The 20,204-nt window shown below is 39.3% G+C and overlaps 1 long non-coding RNA gene across 1 annotated transcript in view; it reads left to right on the forward strand.

Moving 5' to 3' along the window:
- The first annotated feature begins 2,306 nt into the window (after positions 1-2,306).
- Positions 2,307-20,204, forward strand: part of LOC140596552 (uncharacterized) — a 69,843-nt gene continuing 51,945 nt past the window's right edge. Inside the window, exon 1 of the long non-coding RNA XR_011998485.1 lies at positions 2,307-2,393. This is a non-coding gene — a long non-coding RNA (uncharacterized lncRNA). The remainder of the gene's footprint in view (positions 2,394-20,204) is intronic.

Genomic DNA, 20,204 nt, shown 5'->3' on the forward strand with positions numbered 1-20,204 from the left:
GCTAAACCGCTGGGCCCCCGGGCTGCCCTGAAGGAGATGAGCATCTAAAACCACAGCCCCTACGGACCCGTCGTGTTTCCTTTCTGGCTCCAAGAATCGTTTCATTTGTCAGCTGAGAAAGCTTTTCCTAGGCTGCTGCTGCAGGCTCCTCCGGGCCTTGGGGCGCCTGCACAGCCGCCCCGCGCGCTGGGGTGACCACCGGCTTCCGCCCCCCGCCTGCCAGGCTGGACGGCGCCTTCTGGGGCACGGCAGGTGGGGCAGCAAGTTCTCCTCCTTTCCTCCTGCTCTCCTGGGCCTCTGTCCGAGCCGCCTTCGAGGGTCCCGGGGAGCCGGACGGCCAGTTAAGGGGGTCCTGGCAGGGAGACCCCCGGACGGCGAGCTCCTCCCCGCGCGGCCGCCCCCGCGAGAGCGGCTGGACTGTGGAACGGCACGTGAACCCCACGTCTAGGCCTCGGCCGCACCGACCCAGATCTGCGTACAGGCAGAGGCTTCTGGCCGCAGGCAGGAAAGCGCCGGCTTCGAGCTTGCTTTCTACCGCACGTCAACGGCGAGCGCGGCTGCAGGCTTCGCGGGACCAGCTCCAGGCCGGGGGACGCCCGCCTGAGCGGAAGCAGCTCCGCTCCCACAGGCCTCGGGTGCTCCGGCGCCCGCTGGCTCTGAGGAGCGACTGCGCACGCGCAGGTGAGAGGCGGGCGGGAGGCCTTTGGGCGCCTGCAGTTGCCAGCACATGCGCGGTGCGGCGGCAGGGACTCCCCGAGGGAGACCAGGCTTTCGGGGCGCATCCGAGAGTCCGGGCCGCCGAGCTGGAAGCCTGCCTGAAAACACCCCGCAAGGTGCGCTCTCCCGCCGCGGCCCTGCCCGGCCACTGTCCGGGCACCCTTGGCCGCACCGCGGAGGACGGCTCTCTGTGGAGGGCACGCGGGCTCCCGGCCCGCCGCCCCCCTCACCGGCGGGGCCTCCGCGAGGTACGTGCGCCCCCCGGGCCTGCCTTTCTGAGGGCGGGACGGGGGAAAGGGATCGGATGCGTCTTTGCAGCCCCGCGAGGAGAGGATTTTCATGCAATTTGATGACCGGATGTTCTGTGGGAGGTGGCGGAGGGTACAGCGATGGCGGTTTGTTTTTGGCGGAAGACTTTTTAAAAGTTCAGGTTGGAAGAATGAATCGAGACAGGGCATTCGTATTTAGATGGAATAAATTCACCTGCCAAATCCATCACATTAAAGAAAAAATGTGGGCAGCCCGGGTGGCTCACGGTTTAGCGGGCCTGTAGCCCAGGGCCTGATCCTAGAGACTCGGGATCGAGTCCCGCTTCGGGCCCCCTGCCTGGAGCCTGCTTCTGCCCCTGCCCCTGTCTCTGCTTCTGTCTCTGTGTATCTCATGAATAACTAAATAAAATCCTTAAAAGAAAAAACGTTAATGGTCTTTAGGGGAAGAGGAGGGAAAACTGAATTTCTGGCCAAACACCAGTTGGTCATTACTGCTGAGCTTTACCAGACAACTGTGTGTTCTGCTCTACCCTTGGTTTCAGTGCCCTCAAATACCATCACAAGTCAGGGGGTGGGCTGCAGCTCTGGGAGTGTCCCTAACAATTCCCCTTTCTTTTAGGAGTTTGATGTCTTTCAGGATTTTCCTTTTTGTCGTTTAAAGCCACTCATGAGATGCAATGGGTGGTGGGTTAAGTGGGGAAGTCAGATTAGTGTGGCCAAATGTGGAGAAAATTCCTAAAGACAGGATGATCAACAACAAGAGAAGACACCTGGGTGACCAGTTGGTTAAGCGTTTGCCTTTGGCTCAGGTCATGAACCCAGGGTCCTGAAATGGAGCCCTGCATCAGGCTCCTTGCTCAGTGGGGAGTCTGCTTCTCCCTCTCCTCCTGAGCTTGTGCTCTCTGTCACTGTCTCTGCGTCTCTCTCAAATAAATAAAAACCCTAAATAAAAACAGACAACAAACCACAATAGCAAGACCGGGTCCCAGAGATTATTCGAAAGAGCAGCACAAAAGTCCCATTTATCTGAAGGGTGTCTTCTTATCAAATAATTTGAATTTGCTGTGGTCAGGGTCTGTGGAAGTCTTCATGGGATTATGGATTACACAGAACTGGAAGGGCCTTTAAGAAATAAAGTTGGTATTGTACTGGAATTAAAAGAAAAGGAGTTAAGAGTTAACAGGGTACGATAAGGGTCTGATTTTCATCTAGATTTCACCTTCCACTCCAAAAAGTCCAAAGCCAAAGTGGCAAAAGTAACTGAGTAAAGCACACATATGAGGAATGCCTTTGCTCAATTTTTCCCTTGTTTTTAGGAAGACCAAAAGGATCCTTTGTACTCCAAGGTACTAACACTTGATATAGATGAAAATCTACATAAACCAACATGATATCTGTCTGCAACCGGTAGGTACTATTTAAATGTCTTTTAGGGGGATCCCTGGGTGGCGCAGCGGTTTGGCGCCTGCCTTTGGCCCAGGGCGCGATCCTGGAGACCCGGGATCGGGTCCCACGTCGGGCTCCCGGTGCATGGAGCCTGCTTCTCCCTCTGCCTGTGTCTCTGCCTCTCTCTCTCTCTGTGACTATCAAAAATAAATAAAAATTTAAAAAAAAATAAATGTCTTTTAGGGAGAAAGGATAAGGTCTGAAGCTTGGCCGTGTCTTTAGCGTCTTTCCCAATATCTAGGCTTTGCCATCCAGGAAAAATCCAGAGCAGTGTACTAAATCAAAGTAATTGATTGCTTTACCGAGTGGTATCTTGAAAGTTTAGAGAGTTGGACTTCTATGGTTATTGTTTGTATAAATAATGCTTTATGAACCATAGTGATATGTGATAAAATCTCATAAACACCTATAGATGTACTCAAATCACCTTAGATTAGGTAGTGGACTTTTAATAAATGTTCTGCAGTTTGCTTGTACATATCCTGGTTGATTTCTTAGAGTCCTGGCAGCTTCTGAGCTAGTGTTTTTCTAAGACTCTGAGGCAGTAGTTATATTGTTTAAGAATCCAATCAGTAGTTTTATCCTTATTCTGGATACACTTCCATTATAAACAGTTGATGGAAATACACACACACATGCGTGTGTGTGTGTGTGTGTGTGTGCATATGCACACCCAGGTCCATACATAAAAGCCATTATCCCTCAAACGTTTTTCATCTTATTCATAAGCCAAAACTAAGTACTATTGAGGAGCATATGGTTCTTTAAAAATCTATTAAGGAAAAATTTGGATTTAAGGGAAATAATTATCCATTAAATTCTCAAAACATTCTCGAAGCACCTGCGTGGCTCAGTTGATCAAGTGTCTGACTCTTGGTATCAGCTCAAATCATGAGTTCAGGTTCTGCATTGGGCTCCATATAAATAATAATAAGTAATATTAAAATAATAATAATAATAAAATAAAAGGAAATTCTTAGAACATTTTCGATCTAGACTTTACCCTTAAGTGGAAAGAATGGAGAAATTTAATATGTCCAATTTTTTATCATTTTCCCTCTGTTCTGTGCAAGAAAAACCAATAGAATTAATGTGGTTTTGGTGTTATTTTCTTATTCTAGTTAGCTTACTTTAATAATATCACTTAATATTTTCTTTGCTTTTATACTAAGTTTCTGAGTTTTTCATGTACAATGAATGTATCTGTGTTGTGATTTCCTAGTTTCTTCATGGAATGTACTATTTTATTTCTGGATATCTGATCATATTTAAATGCCTTAAACTTTCCTGGTCAAAGAGTAACTTCTTTTCCCTTTAATATTCTGCAGAGGGATTAAGCAGATTCTTACAGGTTGAAATGTTTAAATACGTCTTCAGAACACTCATGGAAGAAAGAGTAGCTCTGTCACATTTTTAGCAACAACACACTTAAAAGAATAGCTGTCCAACTAAACTAAACCGGCTTGTGAAGTCCACTAGAGTTGATCCCATCCTAAATTACTTGGCTACATTAGTACATTCGTATAATAAAGAGCAAAACATAACAGGAAGGTAAGATAGCTGTGTCTGAAACACATGAGGTACTGATATATATTAACAGACATCAGTTTCTTTTCTTTTTTTTATAATAAATTTATTTTTTATTGGTGCTCAATTTCTAACTTGTGCTTTCAAATTATGAAGGGGAATTTGAGATGCTTTCTATCTCGTTTTTGGAAAATTTAAGATAATTTTAGAATAGGTTAGATTTAGAATAGGGTTTTTTTCTTAGTTTGAAGAAATAGTTGAAAAAGTAAATAGGAATTGTGTGCCATGGCCCCTCCTCCATCAACTGGGTCTCAGAAACAGTGTTCTCTTCCTCTTGGCTTACAGAAACCAAGTTTCTGTACTTGTGCTGCTAGGTGGACACTGTGGGTGAACAGGGAGGGACAGAAGGACCAGAATGCACAGACTTCTCTTTCCATTTCAGTTTTCTATCATCTATCGGCTATGAATGACCAAGCCTTGTTTCTGTCCACTTGCAGCCCCCTTAAATGAGGCTGTAAGAGAAGACCCCCCGCCCCGGCAGCATTCACAAATTGATAGCTTCTGGGTCACATTAGAATGTTTTAATTTTTTTAAATTCAACTTTGCTTTTTTTCTTTGCTTAAGGTACTTGTCATACTTGAATACAGAATGATACACAAATTAAAGTGTATTATATTAATTGGAACTGATCACATCCTGGGGAAAGTTGGCTGGGGCCTGAGTGGCAGTTATAAATCCCAACTGCTTGAGTCCTTGATGAACATTGGTTTACTGAAAGGTGTTAGGACCAGGTTTTGCCAAATTCTAGAACTATTCTCAGATTGTGGTATGTGCCTTTATTCTGTAATTACATTGAGGCTGCTTCAGATCTTTATTACTCCAGTAATATAAAATTGTGTAGTCACAGAATCTCCCAGTTACTATTTCCTGCAAATTAATTGGCTACCTTCAAAGGCTGATGAACAGGATACCTCTTATTGATTGTAGTATTGAGTATTGTGTGACTACTGAGTAATAGCTCCTGCATCCCTCCCCACTTCTTTCTAATGCTGATTTTCATTCAGGTAATATAATCTTTCACATGACCATATGCTTTCCTAATCCAATTACGGTAATTTTTTTTTAAATTGTATTTAAGTTCTACTTAACATAGATTTGCAATATTGGTTTCAGGAGTAGAATTCAGTAATTCATCACTTACATACAACACCCAGTGCTCATCCTGACAAGTGTCCTCACCACCCATCTAGCCCATCCCTGCTCATCTCCCTCCAGCAGCCCTCAGTTTGTTCTCTGTCCTTAAGTCTCTTATGGTTTTTTCCTTCTCTCTTTTTTCCCCCTTTTCCCATATGTTCATCTGTTTTGTTTCTTAAATTCCACATATGAATGTGAAATCATATAGTATTTGTCTTTTTCTTACTGACTTATTTCACTTAGTGTAATGTGCTCTAGCTCCATCCACATTGTTGCAAATGGCAAGATTTCATTCTGAGTAATACTCCATTGTATATAAAAGAATGCATATTCTACTTTGGGATGAAATGTCCTGAATATACCTGTTAAGGCCATCTGGTCGAGTGTATCATTCAAACACTTCTTACTGTCTTTGTTTTAAAATCTAGTTTAATATAAGTTTGGCAACCCTGGCTTTGTTTTGCCATCCATTAGCATGATAAGTGGTGCTCCATCTCCTTAGTTTCAATATGGGGGTGTCTTTAGGTCTAAAATGAGTCTCTTGTAGGTAGCATATAGATGTGCCTTTTTAAAAAAATCTATTCTGATACCCAATGTATTTTGATTGGAAATTTAGTTCATATACATTCAGATTGCTTATTGAAAGATATGAATTTCATGGCACTGTGTTACCTATAAACTTGGTGTTTCTGGTGATGTTCCTTTCTAGTCTTTGTTGCTTTTTTTAGAAAAGATTTTTTATTTATTAATTCAGAGAGAGAGAGAGAGAGAGAGAGAAGGCAGGCAGAGAGGCAGAGACACAGGCAGAGGGAGAAGCAGACTCCATGCAGGGAGCCTGACATGGGACTTGATCCTGGATCTCCAGGATCACACCTTGGGCTGCAAGCAGTGCTAAACCACTGGGCCACCGGGGCTGCCCGTCTTTGTTGCTTTTGATCTTTTTTCTCCCACTCAGTTCCTCTTAATATTTCTTGCAGGGCTGGCTTAGTGGTCTATGAACTCCTTTAGTTTTTGTTTGTGTGGGACACTCTTTATCTCTCTTCCTATTCTGAATGACAGGCTTGCCAGATAAAATATTCTTGGCTGCATATTTTCCCCATTCAGCACAATTATGGTAATCTCATTCTTCTTGGCTGCTCATATTTTAGAAACAGGTATGATGCATTTCTGGTCAATGAGCTATGAAGTGGAATATTGTGGGAGCTCAGGGAAAAACTTTGTCATAATTAAAGAGACACAAAAACACAGCATTTTTTACTGGATATCATTTTGTCACATATGGTGTAAGGTAGTTAACATAAGGATAAGCCTATATCCTGAATAATGCAATGTTGAAAAATGGAAAGATCCTTGATGATGTTGTCGAGGCACTTAATTAAGCAACCGTGTAGCTGCCTAACTGCAGAATTTCTCTTATGAAATGATCAATTTCTTAAGACGTCAGCTAGTGAGGCCAGGATTTTCTGTTTCTTGTAGCTGAAATCTTCCTCATTAGTACACTATGGGAACCATTTCATTATTGAATAATTTATAATTATAAGATTTATCAGGCTATGTAGAAAGGTTTTTATCTCAGCCTGTTTCGCAGAATAAATTATCCTTGAAAGGAGAGGGAAAATTGGATGATGGTAGAAAGATAAAACAGAGTAAGGTTAAACGACAAAAAAGATGTGATGGTAGCCGAGACCAGGGGTCAGAATGTATTCTAACACATTCATTTAGATTAAAATGTTATATATATATATATCATAAGTCTATAGGTATATGTAAATCTTTCTTCTAAGATTGTGCAGATAGTTCATATAGTTTGTGCTTCTGATGAATCTTGAGTACTTTCATGTTTCTTAAATTGCTAAACCTAAATTATGAATGTTGTGTTTACTCAACAAAGTCCTCTTATCTACCATTTATTGAGCTTAGCTTCAATAAACTTTGAACATAAATTAAAGGTTTCTATGAACTAAGCTTCTCTTCTGAAACTGATTTATGATCTCAGTATAAGCAGGAACAAAGAATACTGGCTTAAGTAAAAGGCAGGTAGGGATCCCCTCCTCTAGCCATCTCCCACCAATGTGTCCCAGAGCCCTGAGAGTGGGGCAAAGCTCTTTTTTTTCTGGATGGAGAACCCTCTCTGGCAGTTCCTTCTCAGTTGCTTGTGATCTACTAGCCTCTGGAAGGGGAAGGGCAAGGGCAAGATGTGCAGACTTCCTATGTTACTTTCCAAGAGCTTCAGACTACTTGAAGAGTCAAGGAGAAGGATATTGTGGATCAAATAGACACAAATCCTGAGTATATATTTAGAAATGCTCAGCATACTTGGTTTGAATTTAGAGACAAAGAGTTTTTCATTGTGATCAGGTTCCTATTCCTTTGGAGGCAGGTATCTTATCTGTCCACCTGTCTGTCTATTCACCTATAGCTTCCTAGTTCAGCCTCTCTGGTATGTTCTATTTAATCTGCCAAAGAAAAGGAAACAGTTACACCATCACATCATTTGATAGGAACTTTATATTACAAGTTAGAAGTCATAAAGGAGGAACAGAAATATTTTTTAGGATAAGTTAGATGAGTAGAAGATAACTTCTCTAAAGTCACATGTGCCAGAAAATACACATAGGTTTTTAGAGTCCTGGGGAGAGTATGGGAGGAGGGGTAACCTGCTGGCTAAACAGTGATGTGGCATTAGCCTAGATTAAGACTACTGACTCTGATCTACAGGCCAGATCCTACCTGCTGCCTGGTTTGTTTTTTTTTTAATGATTTTATTTATTTATTTATTTATTTATTTATTTATTTATTTATTTATTTATTTATTTATTTATTCTTGAGACACATAGAGAGGCAGAGACACAGGCAGAGAGAGAAGCAGGCCCCATGCAGGGAGCCTGATGTGGGACTCGATCCCGGGTCTCCAGGACCATGCCCCGGGCTGAAGGTGGCACTAAACCGCTGAGCCATCCAGGCTGCCCTGCTGCCTGTTTTTGTATGGTACACAAGCTAAGGGAAGGTTTCAACATTTTTAAATGGTTGAAAAAAATTAAAAGAATATTTTGTGATACATGAAAATTGTATAAAATTGAAACTTCAGGTTCCATACTTGGTTTTATTGGCATGGAACCGTGCCCATTTATTTACATATTTTTTTCTGGCTGCTTTTGAGATAGGAAGGCAGATTTGAACAGATATTATAGTCCTGCAACAAAGGCTTAAATATTTACTCTCTATCCCTTTACAGAAATTTTGTTAACCTCTGACCTAGACCACTGTTTCTCAACCCTTAATGTTTGTAAATCATTTGAAGATTTTGTGAAAATATATAGTTTCTGATTCAGTAGTTCAAGGGAGCCTACGTGTCTGTATTTCTTTTTTTTAAAGATTTTGTTTATTTCTACATGAGAGACACACAGAGAGAGGCAGAGACACAGGCAGCGGGAGAAGCAGGCTCCATGCAGGGAGCCTGATGCAGGAATTGATCCCCGGCCTCCAGGATCACGCTCTAGGCGGAAGGCAGGTGCTAAACCACTGAGCCACCCAGGGATCCCAGTGTCTGTATTTCTAATGAGCTGAGGACCACATAGTAAGTGGCGATGCTCTAGTGCAGGATTAACACACTTATTGTTTAAAGAGCCAAGTAATAAATGGTTCACAGTCTGCAGCCTATTCAGTCCTTTTGTTACAACTATGTACATCTGCTGGGTAACGTAGACATAGACAACATATAAAAGATCAGGAGTGGCTGTGTTCCAATAAACATTTACAGAAGTAGGCTTTGGGCTGGAATTGGCACGAAGATTTACTTTAGCATTCACTGGTCTCAGCTGTTCAGTGTGGGTGTCCATTAAGTAATAGGCACAGTCCTACCCTCAACTTGCTTACTAGTTTTATAACATATTCCAGTAATGATGATAAAGACAGCAGTTAACTTGTATTGGGTAATTATCATATGCCAGGCTCTATGTGAAGTCCTATGAGCCATCTCTTATTTAATTACCACAACAAATCCTAGGAAGCAGATACCATCATTATCCTTGCTTACAGATGAGAATACTGAGCTTCAGAAAAAAAAAAATTAATCAAAGCTGCCAACAGCAAATCAGTGGTGAGCCTAGGGTAAGGCATAACTCATGATTATTGAATGACTGTTGGATTATAGATGACTGGATCAAATCTGTGCATTCTTGGGAGTTCCAGAAGCTGGAGAACCAGACTGTGACTATACTGACTTCCTTCATTGTGAGGCCTGGTTCTCAAGGACCTGAGCAGTGAAAGACAAGACATCTCTTTAGAGGCAACATTGAATGTAGGTGTCAGAAACTGGATGTTTGACTCATGCCAGAGCATTCTTTTTCTTGAAAGATTTATTTAGTACCTTCACTGCATGTTTTTGAAGTTAAGGCTCTTAGAGATCTCAGAAAGCACATTTTTCATAGTTTTGGGATTTTCCATGCTCCAAAAATGAAATTGCTTTACTTTATAATAACATGTTATTTTAGGCACCAAATAAGTATGGCATTTTGCCTTCCTTGTGTACTTTGGATTTTTTAATATAAATTTATTTTTTATTGGTGTTCAATTTGCAAACATATAGAATAAACCCAGTGCTCATCCCATCAAGTGCCCCCCCTCAGTGCCTATCACCGAGTCACCCCCCCCCCGCCCACCTCACCTTCCACCCCCCGCCCAGTTTGTTCCCAGAGTTAGGAGTCTCTCATGTTCTGTCTCCCTTTCTGATGTTTCCCACTCATTTTTTCTCCTTTCCCCTTTATTCCCTTTCACTATTTTTTATATTCCCCAAATGAATGAGACCATTTAATGTTTGTCATTCTCCTATTGACTTATTTCAATCATACAATAAATGTCCCTTCTAACCACAGTGACTGAAATTACATTTCTCCTTCCAAATTCTATATTTTTTCCTTCCTTCTTAGCTGCAATTACTAACGTAAAGAGTAGATAGACCTTGATTCTGGCCTAAATATAAGACTACTTTTATCTGTCTTTACACTGTTATTTCCATGTAAATGAATGTTTTTAGGTAAGATGCCTATCAGTATAACTACATTATAATAAATTAATAGGTCCCTGAGAGCAAACATGTTGTTAATAAAAATGCTTTGGAAAAAACTTTCTGGAGTCTCAGACACAATCTCCTTGGACTATAGATACCATATAAAGATGAATAAGTATGCCATTTTTTATGAATCACCTGTTGAAAAACTTTTATGTCATTGCTCTGATGAATAAGACTAGGTTTCATTTTATAAGCAGTCAGTGTAGGTACAGGGCAAGGAGGAATATGTCAACATTTTCTAAGTCTTAAGTATCAATCTTGATATGCCTAGGTGGATCAGTGATTTGGCACCTGCCTTTGGCCCAGGGCAAGATCCTGGAGACCCAGGATTGAGTCCCGCATCGGGCTCCCTGAATGGAGCCTTCTTCTCCCTCTGACTGTGTCTCTGCCTCTTTCTCTCTCTTTCAGTGTCTCTCTGAGGCAGAGACACAGGCAGAGGGAGAAGCAGGGTCCATGCAGGGAGCCCGATGCGGGACTCGATCCTGGGTCTCCAGGATCATGTCTTGGGCCAAAGGCAGATACTCAACCACTGAGTCACCCGGGGATCCCATGAATAAAAAAATCTTAAAAGAAAAAGCATCAATAACCTTAATTTTTTAGGTGGGCAAGGAAGTTAAATATGATACTTAAATAGGAAATCAGGTACTTACAGATTCTTAAAGCCAGAATTTAGGATGGTCTAATCTAGCCATCTCTGTACACTCCTATTTTTCTATGTAAGTCCCAATTGATTAAGTAAAATTCTTAAAGTCATTTGCTTCTTTAACACAAATATGTTAGTTTTTCCCCCCGAATCTGGGAACATGTATTGGTTTCCTCGGGCTGTTATAATGAAGTACCATAAGTTGCTGGCTTAAAACAACGGAAATTTATTATCTCGCAATTCTGTAGTTTAGAAGTCTGAAATCAATGTTTTGGTCGGGCCACAGTCCTTCTGAAGGATCTGGGGCAGAATTCTTTGCCTCTTCATAGGTTCTGATGAAGGCCAGCAATTCTTAGCACTCTTTGGCTTGAGATATATATCACTCCAATCTCTGCCTCTGGCTTCATATGGTGCTTGTGACTCTGTGTCTTCACATTGCTGTCTTCTTAAAAGTATATCATTTGTTTTGGATTAGGGCTCCACTCTACTCCAGTATGATCTTAACTAATGATATCTGCAACAACTCTGTTTTCAAATAGGTCACATTTTGAGGTACTGGGTATTAGTACTTTACTATATCTTTCTTGGGTGAGGGATGGTACAGTGTACCCATAACCGAGTATGGGGATGTCAAGATATTATTGTTTTCCATGCAGATCTTACACTATAGGAAGAACACATATATAGAGATTTATGAAGATGCAGGTTGTAATATACAATATTCACAAAATGCTGTAAGCGTATTGCAGTGGGGAAAGCTACCTTTTCCCAAGTGAAATGGTAAAGGAAGGCTTTCAAAGGCAGGTGCCATTTGAACTAATCTTTGAGGGACATATAGGAGTTCATTGAGAAAAGGATGCCAGATGGGAGGACACATCAGCCAGAAAGTTTGGGGTAAAGGCATGGATTAAGTGTTTGTTTGCTGTGATTATTACTAGCTACTCTTTCTTTCTTTTCTTTCTTTCTTTCATTCTTTCTTTCTTTCTTTCCTTTTCTTTTTGTTCTTTTCTTTTCTTTCATAATAAATTTATTTTTTATTGGTATTCAATTTGCCAACATACAGAGTAACACCCAGTGCTCATCCCGTCAAGTGCCCCCCTCAGTGCCCGTCACCCACTAACCACCCCCCCTCCTCCTCCCCCTCCACATCCCCTAGTTCATTTCCCCGAGTTAGGAGTCTTCATGTTCTGTGCTACTCTTTATTTAATATTAGTGTGTGTCATTTAATTAACAACAACCTTTTGATCCCAATTGTACAGATGGGAAAACTGAAATTTCAAAAAATAAAGTATTTGGTCTCCCGCTAACACATTTTGAAGGTGATACTATTGAGATTAGAACCCAGGGAGCCTGATTATATAGTCTATAATTTGCCATTGTGATGAAAACTACAGTTTAGGATATTTGGGAGCGCATATGGATAGTTAGACATAAGGCCAAAGAGATAGGTTAGAGACAAATTGTGAAGAGGTTGGTTTATCAATTGATTTGCTTAACAGAAAATTGTTGACTTACTAGAGTTTGAACTTTAAGGGCTATTGACATTTGAACAATTTCCAAAGCTCTGTTAGGACAGGTGTCAAATGGCCACATTCCTATGGAGTGTAGGGTAGTTTGGAGGCCCAGATGCTAGAGAGGAGGTTACTGTCATGGACCATTTTAGAATTAATGAAGGTTGGAACTAAACAAGACAATGGAACCGGAGGGGTGATAAAGTCAGAGATACTTGTGAGTCAAGGTCAGTGAGGTGTTGAAGTCATTGCCTCTGTTGTGTGGCCATTCCTGATCCTTTGGCTCAAGTGCTGAAAGTAGAGCTGTCTCCACTAATGTGGTTAAACACAATAATTTAATTCATACCCCTAACTTAGGAAGAGTCTAGTATGTGGAAGTGTGATGGTTGTATTAGTACACATATAAATGATTATATTAGAGAAGATATAAAAATGTCTTTAAAATTCCAAAGACTGAGTTGACATATTTTAAAACAAACTACATAAAAGTGGTAAAAAATATTTTGCCATGTGCTCTGATGAAATCTCATCTATCTGTATTTTTTTTAAAGATTTTATCTATTTATTCATGAGAGATTAATAGAAAGAGGCAGAGACATAGGCAGAGGGAGAAACAGGCTCCCTAAGGGGAACCTGATGCAGAACTCCATCCTAGGACCCCAGGATCATTACCTGATCCAAAGTCAGACACTCAACTACTGAGCCACCCAGATATCCCTCATCTATTTGTATTAAGTTGTAATTCCTTTAGGTTAAATTCATCCAAGTGTTATTGGAGGTATAGCCACACTTCAGCTCAGCTTATTCAACTAAAGCCTGGTTATTGTAAAAAATATATTATTTCTTTAAAATAGCTTAATTGATTCCTGGGTTAATGTAATAACATTTTGCATTAATTTGAAAGCAAGGCATTATTTAAGAGTCCCAAGTTGTCTTTGTGTGGGACAGAGGGAACCAAAACTGTGTCTCCCTGTTAATTATGGCCCTTGTGAGAAAAGCTGCCCAAACAATCATAAATATCCAGCAGGATATTTATGGTATTTCCTAAAAAGATAACAATTACTGGAGGAAAGTTAATTAAAACAAGCTGCATTTCTCTTAAGTGAATTTTCTCTTATTTTGAGAAATTATTTTATGCAGGTATCTGGTGCCACCACAGATGGTGCATTGTGACTTGCTCATCTTTAGTGACTTTTGGCTTGTCTCTGTGTACTTGGCTGCTTTCCCCAAGTGTTGGCCAAGGCCTTCTGATATAACTGCCATTAATCAGGCAAAAGCAAATATAAGCAATGTGAATCTTTTTCCATTTTTAGCCCATAAGTTAAAAGTGTGGAAATGTTATGTCTTCTTGTGGTTGATTTTCAACTTGATACTTTGCATCATTGCAAGATTTAAAAAATTCCTGGAATGTTGATTTAGAATGTTGAGGCACTAAATTAGAATTCAGTTTTAAGATTTGAAACACACAGTGCAATTAAGGGGTTTAAAATTCTTGTACTTCATCTCTTGTAAGAGACCATTCTTTTATAAATTAGGATGTTTTGTAAAATAGCAGCCAAAGGACAGGGAGGTGGAAAAGGAAAATAGAAAAACAGGAAGAATTATCCTTCTTTGTTCCATTCAAAAACACACCCAAGAGAAATATTAAGTATAGATAGTGAGGGAAAAGGCTGACAGTGCCAACTTACTAGCATTGATTAAGCAGTTCAAATGTGTTAATATAGTGATTTTCAGATTACTGATAAAATATGTAACACAACAGGAGGAAAAAACCCACAACCGTATTCTCAGTATCCAAACTATTGCTGCCAACGTGAAGAAAGACTGTGCGTCATATAATGTTCTGCTGGACTTAACTGTTGTTTAGGTCTGTGGGGATATATCAATACCTAGAACTATATGCCAGCATGTGAAGGGAGATCAACTGTGAAGGGCTTCTTCCTTTGCTTAATAAAACTCCTGGAATCTAACAGGGAACCAACCTGGAATCAGATGCCTATGTGAGATTTGCAATGCCTTTTTCATAGTAAAGAATCTAAACACATCCAGAGAGTGATTATATAAATATGCAGTTCATATAGGTATATGGTCTACCCAGAGTTTCCTAGCAGTTTAAAAATGGTTCCGTAGATAAGAGGGATAGACCTAGAGTCTAGAACTAGAGCTGAAGCTGGAGCTGGAGTGCTTTCCAAGACCACCACCAGTTCTTCCATCCCTGGGAAAAAGGACAGAAAGGGGTGGTTCTGCTTGGCCCATTCAGAGATTTACTTGATTAGGATTCAGTCTGGACTAGACCACCTCATACTTTGACACTCTTAAGTTCTAGTGTTATAATACATGGCCTCAAATTATTCAGAATCAGTGGGACATGGTCAGGGAACCCTTGCATTTCTGTCCCTCCTGTAGAGAGAATTCAGCATTTGCCCAGTGCCCTCCAAGACAATAAAAAGTAGTGGACACAGCCAGATCCACACCAACCAGCTTATATCCTATTCTTATGGATTCTTAAGTGATGACACATTGATCAAGTTCATGAATATCACTGTTGCATGGAAACAGCAATATCTCTGATACCTGGTATGTTCTAAGAAAAAACATTGTCATTTTACTTTTCAGAGTTAAAGTCACTGAAGTAGGATTTTAATAAAGAAAATTAATACTGATATAATGTCTACATTATACAGTTTTACAAAGATACTTGATTTCTTTAATACAAATTTAGAGAAAAACTATAAGTAATGGTGATGATGTGAATAAAAGAGATAAGAGTAACCGATCTGGAGGGCTTGCCCTGCCTGAACTAGAAGACTTTGTTCTTTTTCTTTTTTAAGATTCTATTTATTTATTCATGAGAGATAGAGAGGCAGAGACATAGGCAGAGGGAGAAGCAGGCTCCCTATGGGGAACCCAATGTGGGACTCAATCCCCGGACCCTGGATCATGACCTGAGCCATTGAGCCACCAAGGTGCCCCTGGAAGACTTTGTTCTTATGTGTTGTATGGATTGTAGACAAGTGATCTGGAGGGCTCGAGTCTGAATCTGCTGCCCTAAATTTGGTAGTGAGTTTAGAATATTTGTTGAAAGCAGTTATTTAAAATGAGACAACATTTACAAAGAGATATTAGAACTGTGGCTAAAGTTTCTGGAAAAACCATGGAATAAGACAATTTAATGAACAGAATAAGTAGTGGGGATTTGGAATGATCTTTACGAATCGATAACAAGTGGCAGAGAAAAATGAGTTACCAATTTTCCAGCTATGTGGAATGAAACTGCACTTTCTGGGATTCACATTTCATATCAGAATTGTTTAACTAGCAAAATGCTGAAATGATTAAATATAAAACCATGAAGTTAAAGCTCGAGAAAACTTTGGTCAGAGATGTTTCTGGAATGAGCCTTCAGCTTTCGTAGTTGTTTCTGTTCTGTTGGTCAGTGATGAAATGTGCTCTAATCAACCTACTAAATTATCCACAATGGAAGGTTTACTTTGGTGTATATTTGTATACAGATACAGCCATCTGTATCTCCTTTCAGAGCTGTGATTCACAGAGCAGCGCATCCCTTAACAGCTCATTTCCTCAGGGATACTAAGCAAGATCCACACCCAGGAAAAGAGAAAAGTTTAAGATCTCTTCCCTTACTGTGAACCCTTTCCATGTTTAAACACAGATGGCTCTCTTATTTGCAGTCTGGCTTAAACTGAACACTGCCACAAAGGCGCTAAATACTTCCTGTGCAGAGACCCAGGGTCCATTTTTCACCAGGAAAATAAGAGCTGTCTTTACCAGCAGTGTGCTTTGCCCAGATGTGAAACTGAAGCCGAAATGAATGAAACAACTTTATTTTTCCTATGACAATTTAGATGGAGAACACTGTAATAAGTTGATATACAGTTTATTTTTTTATTTTTTATTTTTTAAATTTTATTTATGATAGTCCCAGAGAGATAGAGAGAGAGGCAGAGGAAGAAGCAAGCTCCATGCACCAGGAGCCCGACGTGGGATTCGATCCCGGGTCTCCAGGATCGCGCCCTGGGCCAAAGGCAGGCGCCAAACCGCTGCGCCACCCAGGGATCCCTACAAACAGTTTAATATGTGTTGGTTGCCTGTTAGAAACTGCCAAGAGTTCAGGTCTTATTTAGTAAAGCATGGTGCTGATTTAGGTCTCAATCTGGTCCTTCCTCTGTCTTGGAAGTCCTCCCTGGCCATCACAGTAAACCAATAATGTTGGGCCTGGGAAGCTGTCTCCTCCTAAGGTTTTTTTACATTTTAATTGGTGTTTATTCTAATTTCTATTGATTTGACCATTGCCTTCTGACTTTTTTGTCTTACTTCAGCAGAGTAATGTCAAATGACTATGTAAACATACATATTTCATTTATATAGTTACTTATAAAATAATGTGTTCTTTGGATGTCCAATTGCTGTATCAGCAGAGTTAACTCCTCAAAACAGGTGGGACAGCAGGAAGAGACTACAGTGAATGGAGAAATTCACTAACTTACTGTGTCTGAGTAAAATGAATATATATCTTTGAAGGACATCATTTCCAACTTTAAAATCAAAACAGAGAAGCCTAATCTAATGTGATTTGACTGGCCCATATTTTTTAAGCTTAGTAGTACCAATTCTTGAAATTTTGAAATTATTAATACAAAAAATAAACATAAAATATTTTAGAAGGCATTTTGGTCAAAGTTGTATTATATAGTAGGCTTTATTTTCCTTGGCATATTATGAAAAAGTCAAAGAATAGCTCTGACCAACGGTGTACTTATACTTACTGGTAAATATTTATTAACTAGCTCTGGATATGGGGTTAGAGAAGTCCTGATTCGTAGCATTTGACAATTAACATGATGTAAATACTCCTACATGGGGCCAGTTTCAGACTACCCCTGGGATGTCAATTGGCTTGAAAACCTCTTGAAAGTTTAATAATTAATTCTTACAATGCATAATAAGTCCACTCCAGCATATTGGCCAAGGATGAATTTATACAAACCTTAAAATGATCTTCACAAGTTAAGAGTTTGTCAAATCAGTTATCTAATGGGGACATGGAACCTCAAATATCTGTCTTATGATCCTCCAAATACCTCTAGAAAAAAAGAATAAAAACATAATAGGGATAAGAATGGGAAAATTCTACTATATTTGCTATATTTAGAATCTTACATCAAATATATTGGAAAAGTGTATTAAATGGAATGAATAGTTCCTTAAGCCTTTGAGATAAATAAATGTTTCTCTAAAAATAAAGATTTTAGTATTACTTTAGCATGCTGTTGGAAGTATAGTATCAATAAATGGCCATGAATAAATGATTTACTGTCAGTCATGAAACCTTTTCCTCATATTACTTTTTAATTTATTTTCTTGCATTGTGTCTTCTTTGGTATCCCTTTTCCCTCAAATCAGTTTCTATGCATCAGTGCCGATTTATTTCACCAAAAAAAATATCCCTACAAAAGCTCTTTATTGTTTTTTTTATAATTTATTTTTTTTTTTTGGTGTTCAATTTGCTAACATATAGCATACCACCCAGTGCTCATCCCATCAAGTGCGCCCCTTAGTGCCCATCACCCAGTCACCCCTACCCTCTGCCCACCTCACCTTCCACCACCCCTAGTTGGTTTCCCAGAAAAAAAAAAAACCTTTATTGAATTCTGTCTTTATTTTACATGATACTGGAAGCAATTTTGGGGTAGTTTTAAATTGTGAGGACAAAAAAATTGTACTTAAAATAATTATTTATTTTTCCTTAAAGTTCGAATGAATTTTTCAAACATATATTTCTGTATAGAGTCTCAGTTATGAAAATTTGTTCCAGGTCTTAGATAATATTATACATTTGTATGTAATTTTGCTATATAAACATTTTATGTTAATTATACATAATTAAATAATAAGACAAACTAAAAAAAACAAAAGCTCTTTATCAGCTAGACTGTTTACAATGCTTAATGATTTTATTCCCCCCTCCTTCCCACCATTATTTAAATTAAAAGAATTAGAAGGATGTTGCTAATCCTGTGCTAGAGTATGGGAATTATATGAAAAATAACCTGTGAATAATCCCACCTTACCTGGAAATATTAATAATTTAGGAAAAAGAGACTTAGTTGTTTAATCTGCCAGAATGAAAAGTTACAAGTAAAAGCTTCTTTTTTTTTTCTGATTTCATTTTTATTTTTATTTTTAATTAACTTTTATTGGTGTTCAATTTACCAACATACAGAAAAACACCCAGTGCTCATCCCGTCAAGTGTCCACCTCAGTGCCCGTCACCCATTGCACTGTTGGGGATTTACCCCAAAGATTCAGATGCAATGAAACGTCGGGACACCTGCACCCCGATGTTTCTATCAGCAATGGCCACAATAGCCAAACTGTGGAAGGAGCCTCGGTGTCCATCGAAAGATGAATGGATAAAGAAGATGTGGTTTATGTATACAATGGAATATTACTCAGCAATTAGAAACGACAAATACCCACCATTTGCTTCAACGTGGATGGAACTGGAGGGTATTATGCTGAGTGAAACAAGTAAAAGCTTCTTAACTTTATTCATTCCTTTCAGCATCTCAGGCCTGGGACTCAGAAGGTCTATGTTGATTAAATTCATTGCTACTTGAGAATTTTTTTAATTGGCAGCTGATAAGGAGTGTTTTCAAATAAATGTATTCTAATGTGGTCCTTGGGTGTGATCTTTTCTTTTTAGGAATAGCCAAGAAATAGATTTACCAAAGAACATAATCCAATAATCTTTACTGAGTTGTCATCTTTTTTTTAAAGGGCTTATATCAGCACTGGGGGTTATATGCAACTGTGAATTATTAAAAACGACATCTGAAACTAATGTTGTACTATATGTTGGCAAATTGAAGTTAAGTAAAAATACATAGATAGATAGACAGACAGACAGACAGACTGATATTTTTAACTTGCCTAGTCCTCTCTCATCTGTTCTTGTTTGCTCAAATACAGGAGAAGCATAATGGCAATGCTCTAGAACAATGAAGAAGAAATTGTTCCAAAGTGTTTGATTTCATCAGGACCAGAATAAGATTAGGTGTTTGTAATACAGTTTGACTCACAGATTAGATCATCTTCTGACAGAAAGTGGTAAGAAAGTCATAGCTTTGAGATATGCCTGCAAACTAACACATCTGCTCATAAATAATAGTTTCTGGGAGAAGGAAGACCAAAACAAATGTAAAACAAAAGACATAACAATGTCAACAGCAACAGAAAATAAAAATTTGATATAAACCAGGAGTCAGATTTTGTAGCATACCAGTAAAATTCCCCTGAGTTACCAAGGGAAATGCTATTTCATCAGTTTTGAAATGACTTTCCACGAGACCATTGACAAGTACTTCCAATGCCGGCTTCCAGTCTAGCTTAGTGGAACATATTACTCTTCTGTGAAGGTTTGAGGGACTGTGTACAGCATTGCTGTTAATATTCCCATTTCATGTGTGAAACTGGGGTATGAAGGGTTAGTCTGTTTCTCTGGGCTTGCACAGCTCTCTGAAGCAAGAATATCCAGAGGAATTATAGAAGTATGATTATATTGAAGCTTATTTTAAAAATTGTATACCATTTTGAAACATAAGTTAATTGGAAAATTGGGCTGTTATCAATTACAATTTAACTTGAATGTCTGAAAATAGTTCATAAGTAGGCTTTACTTTCTATAATTGAGGTTTCCATGTAAAACATGTTTTATTTATAACATGCTGTACCTTATTTTTTTACATGGTTACTAACCATGTACCTTTTGAAATAGTTATGATTTTAAAAATGATAATTCTGAA

Source organism: Vulpes vulpes, unplaced genomic scaffold, assembly GCF_048418805.1.
Source record: "Vulpes vulpes isolate BD-2025 unplaced genomic scaffold, VulVul3 Bu000000624, whole genome shotgun sequence".
Taxonomy (NCBI): domain Eukaryota; kingdom Metazoa; phylum Chordata; class Mammalia; order Carnivora; family Canidae; genus Vulpes; species Vulpes vulpes.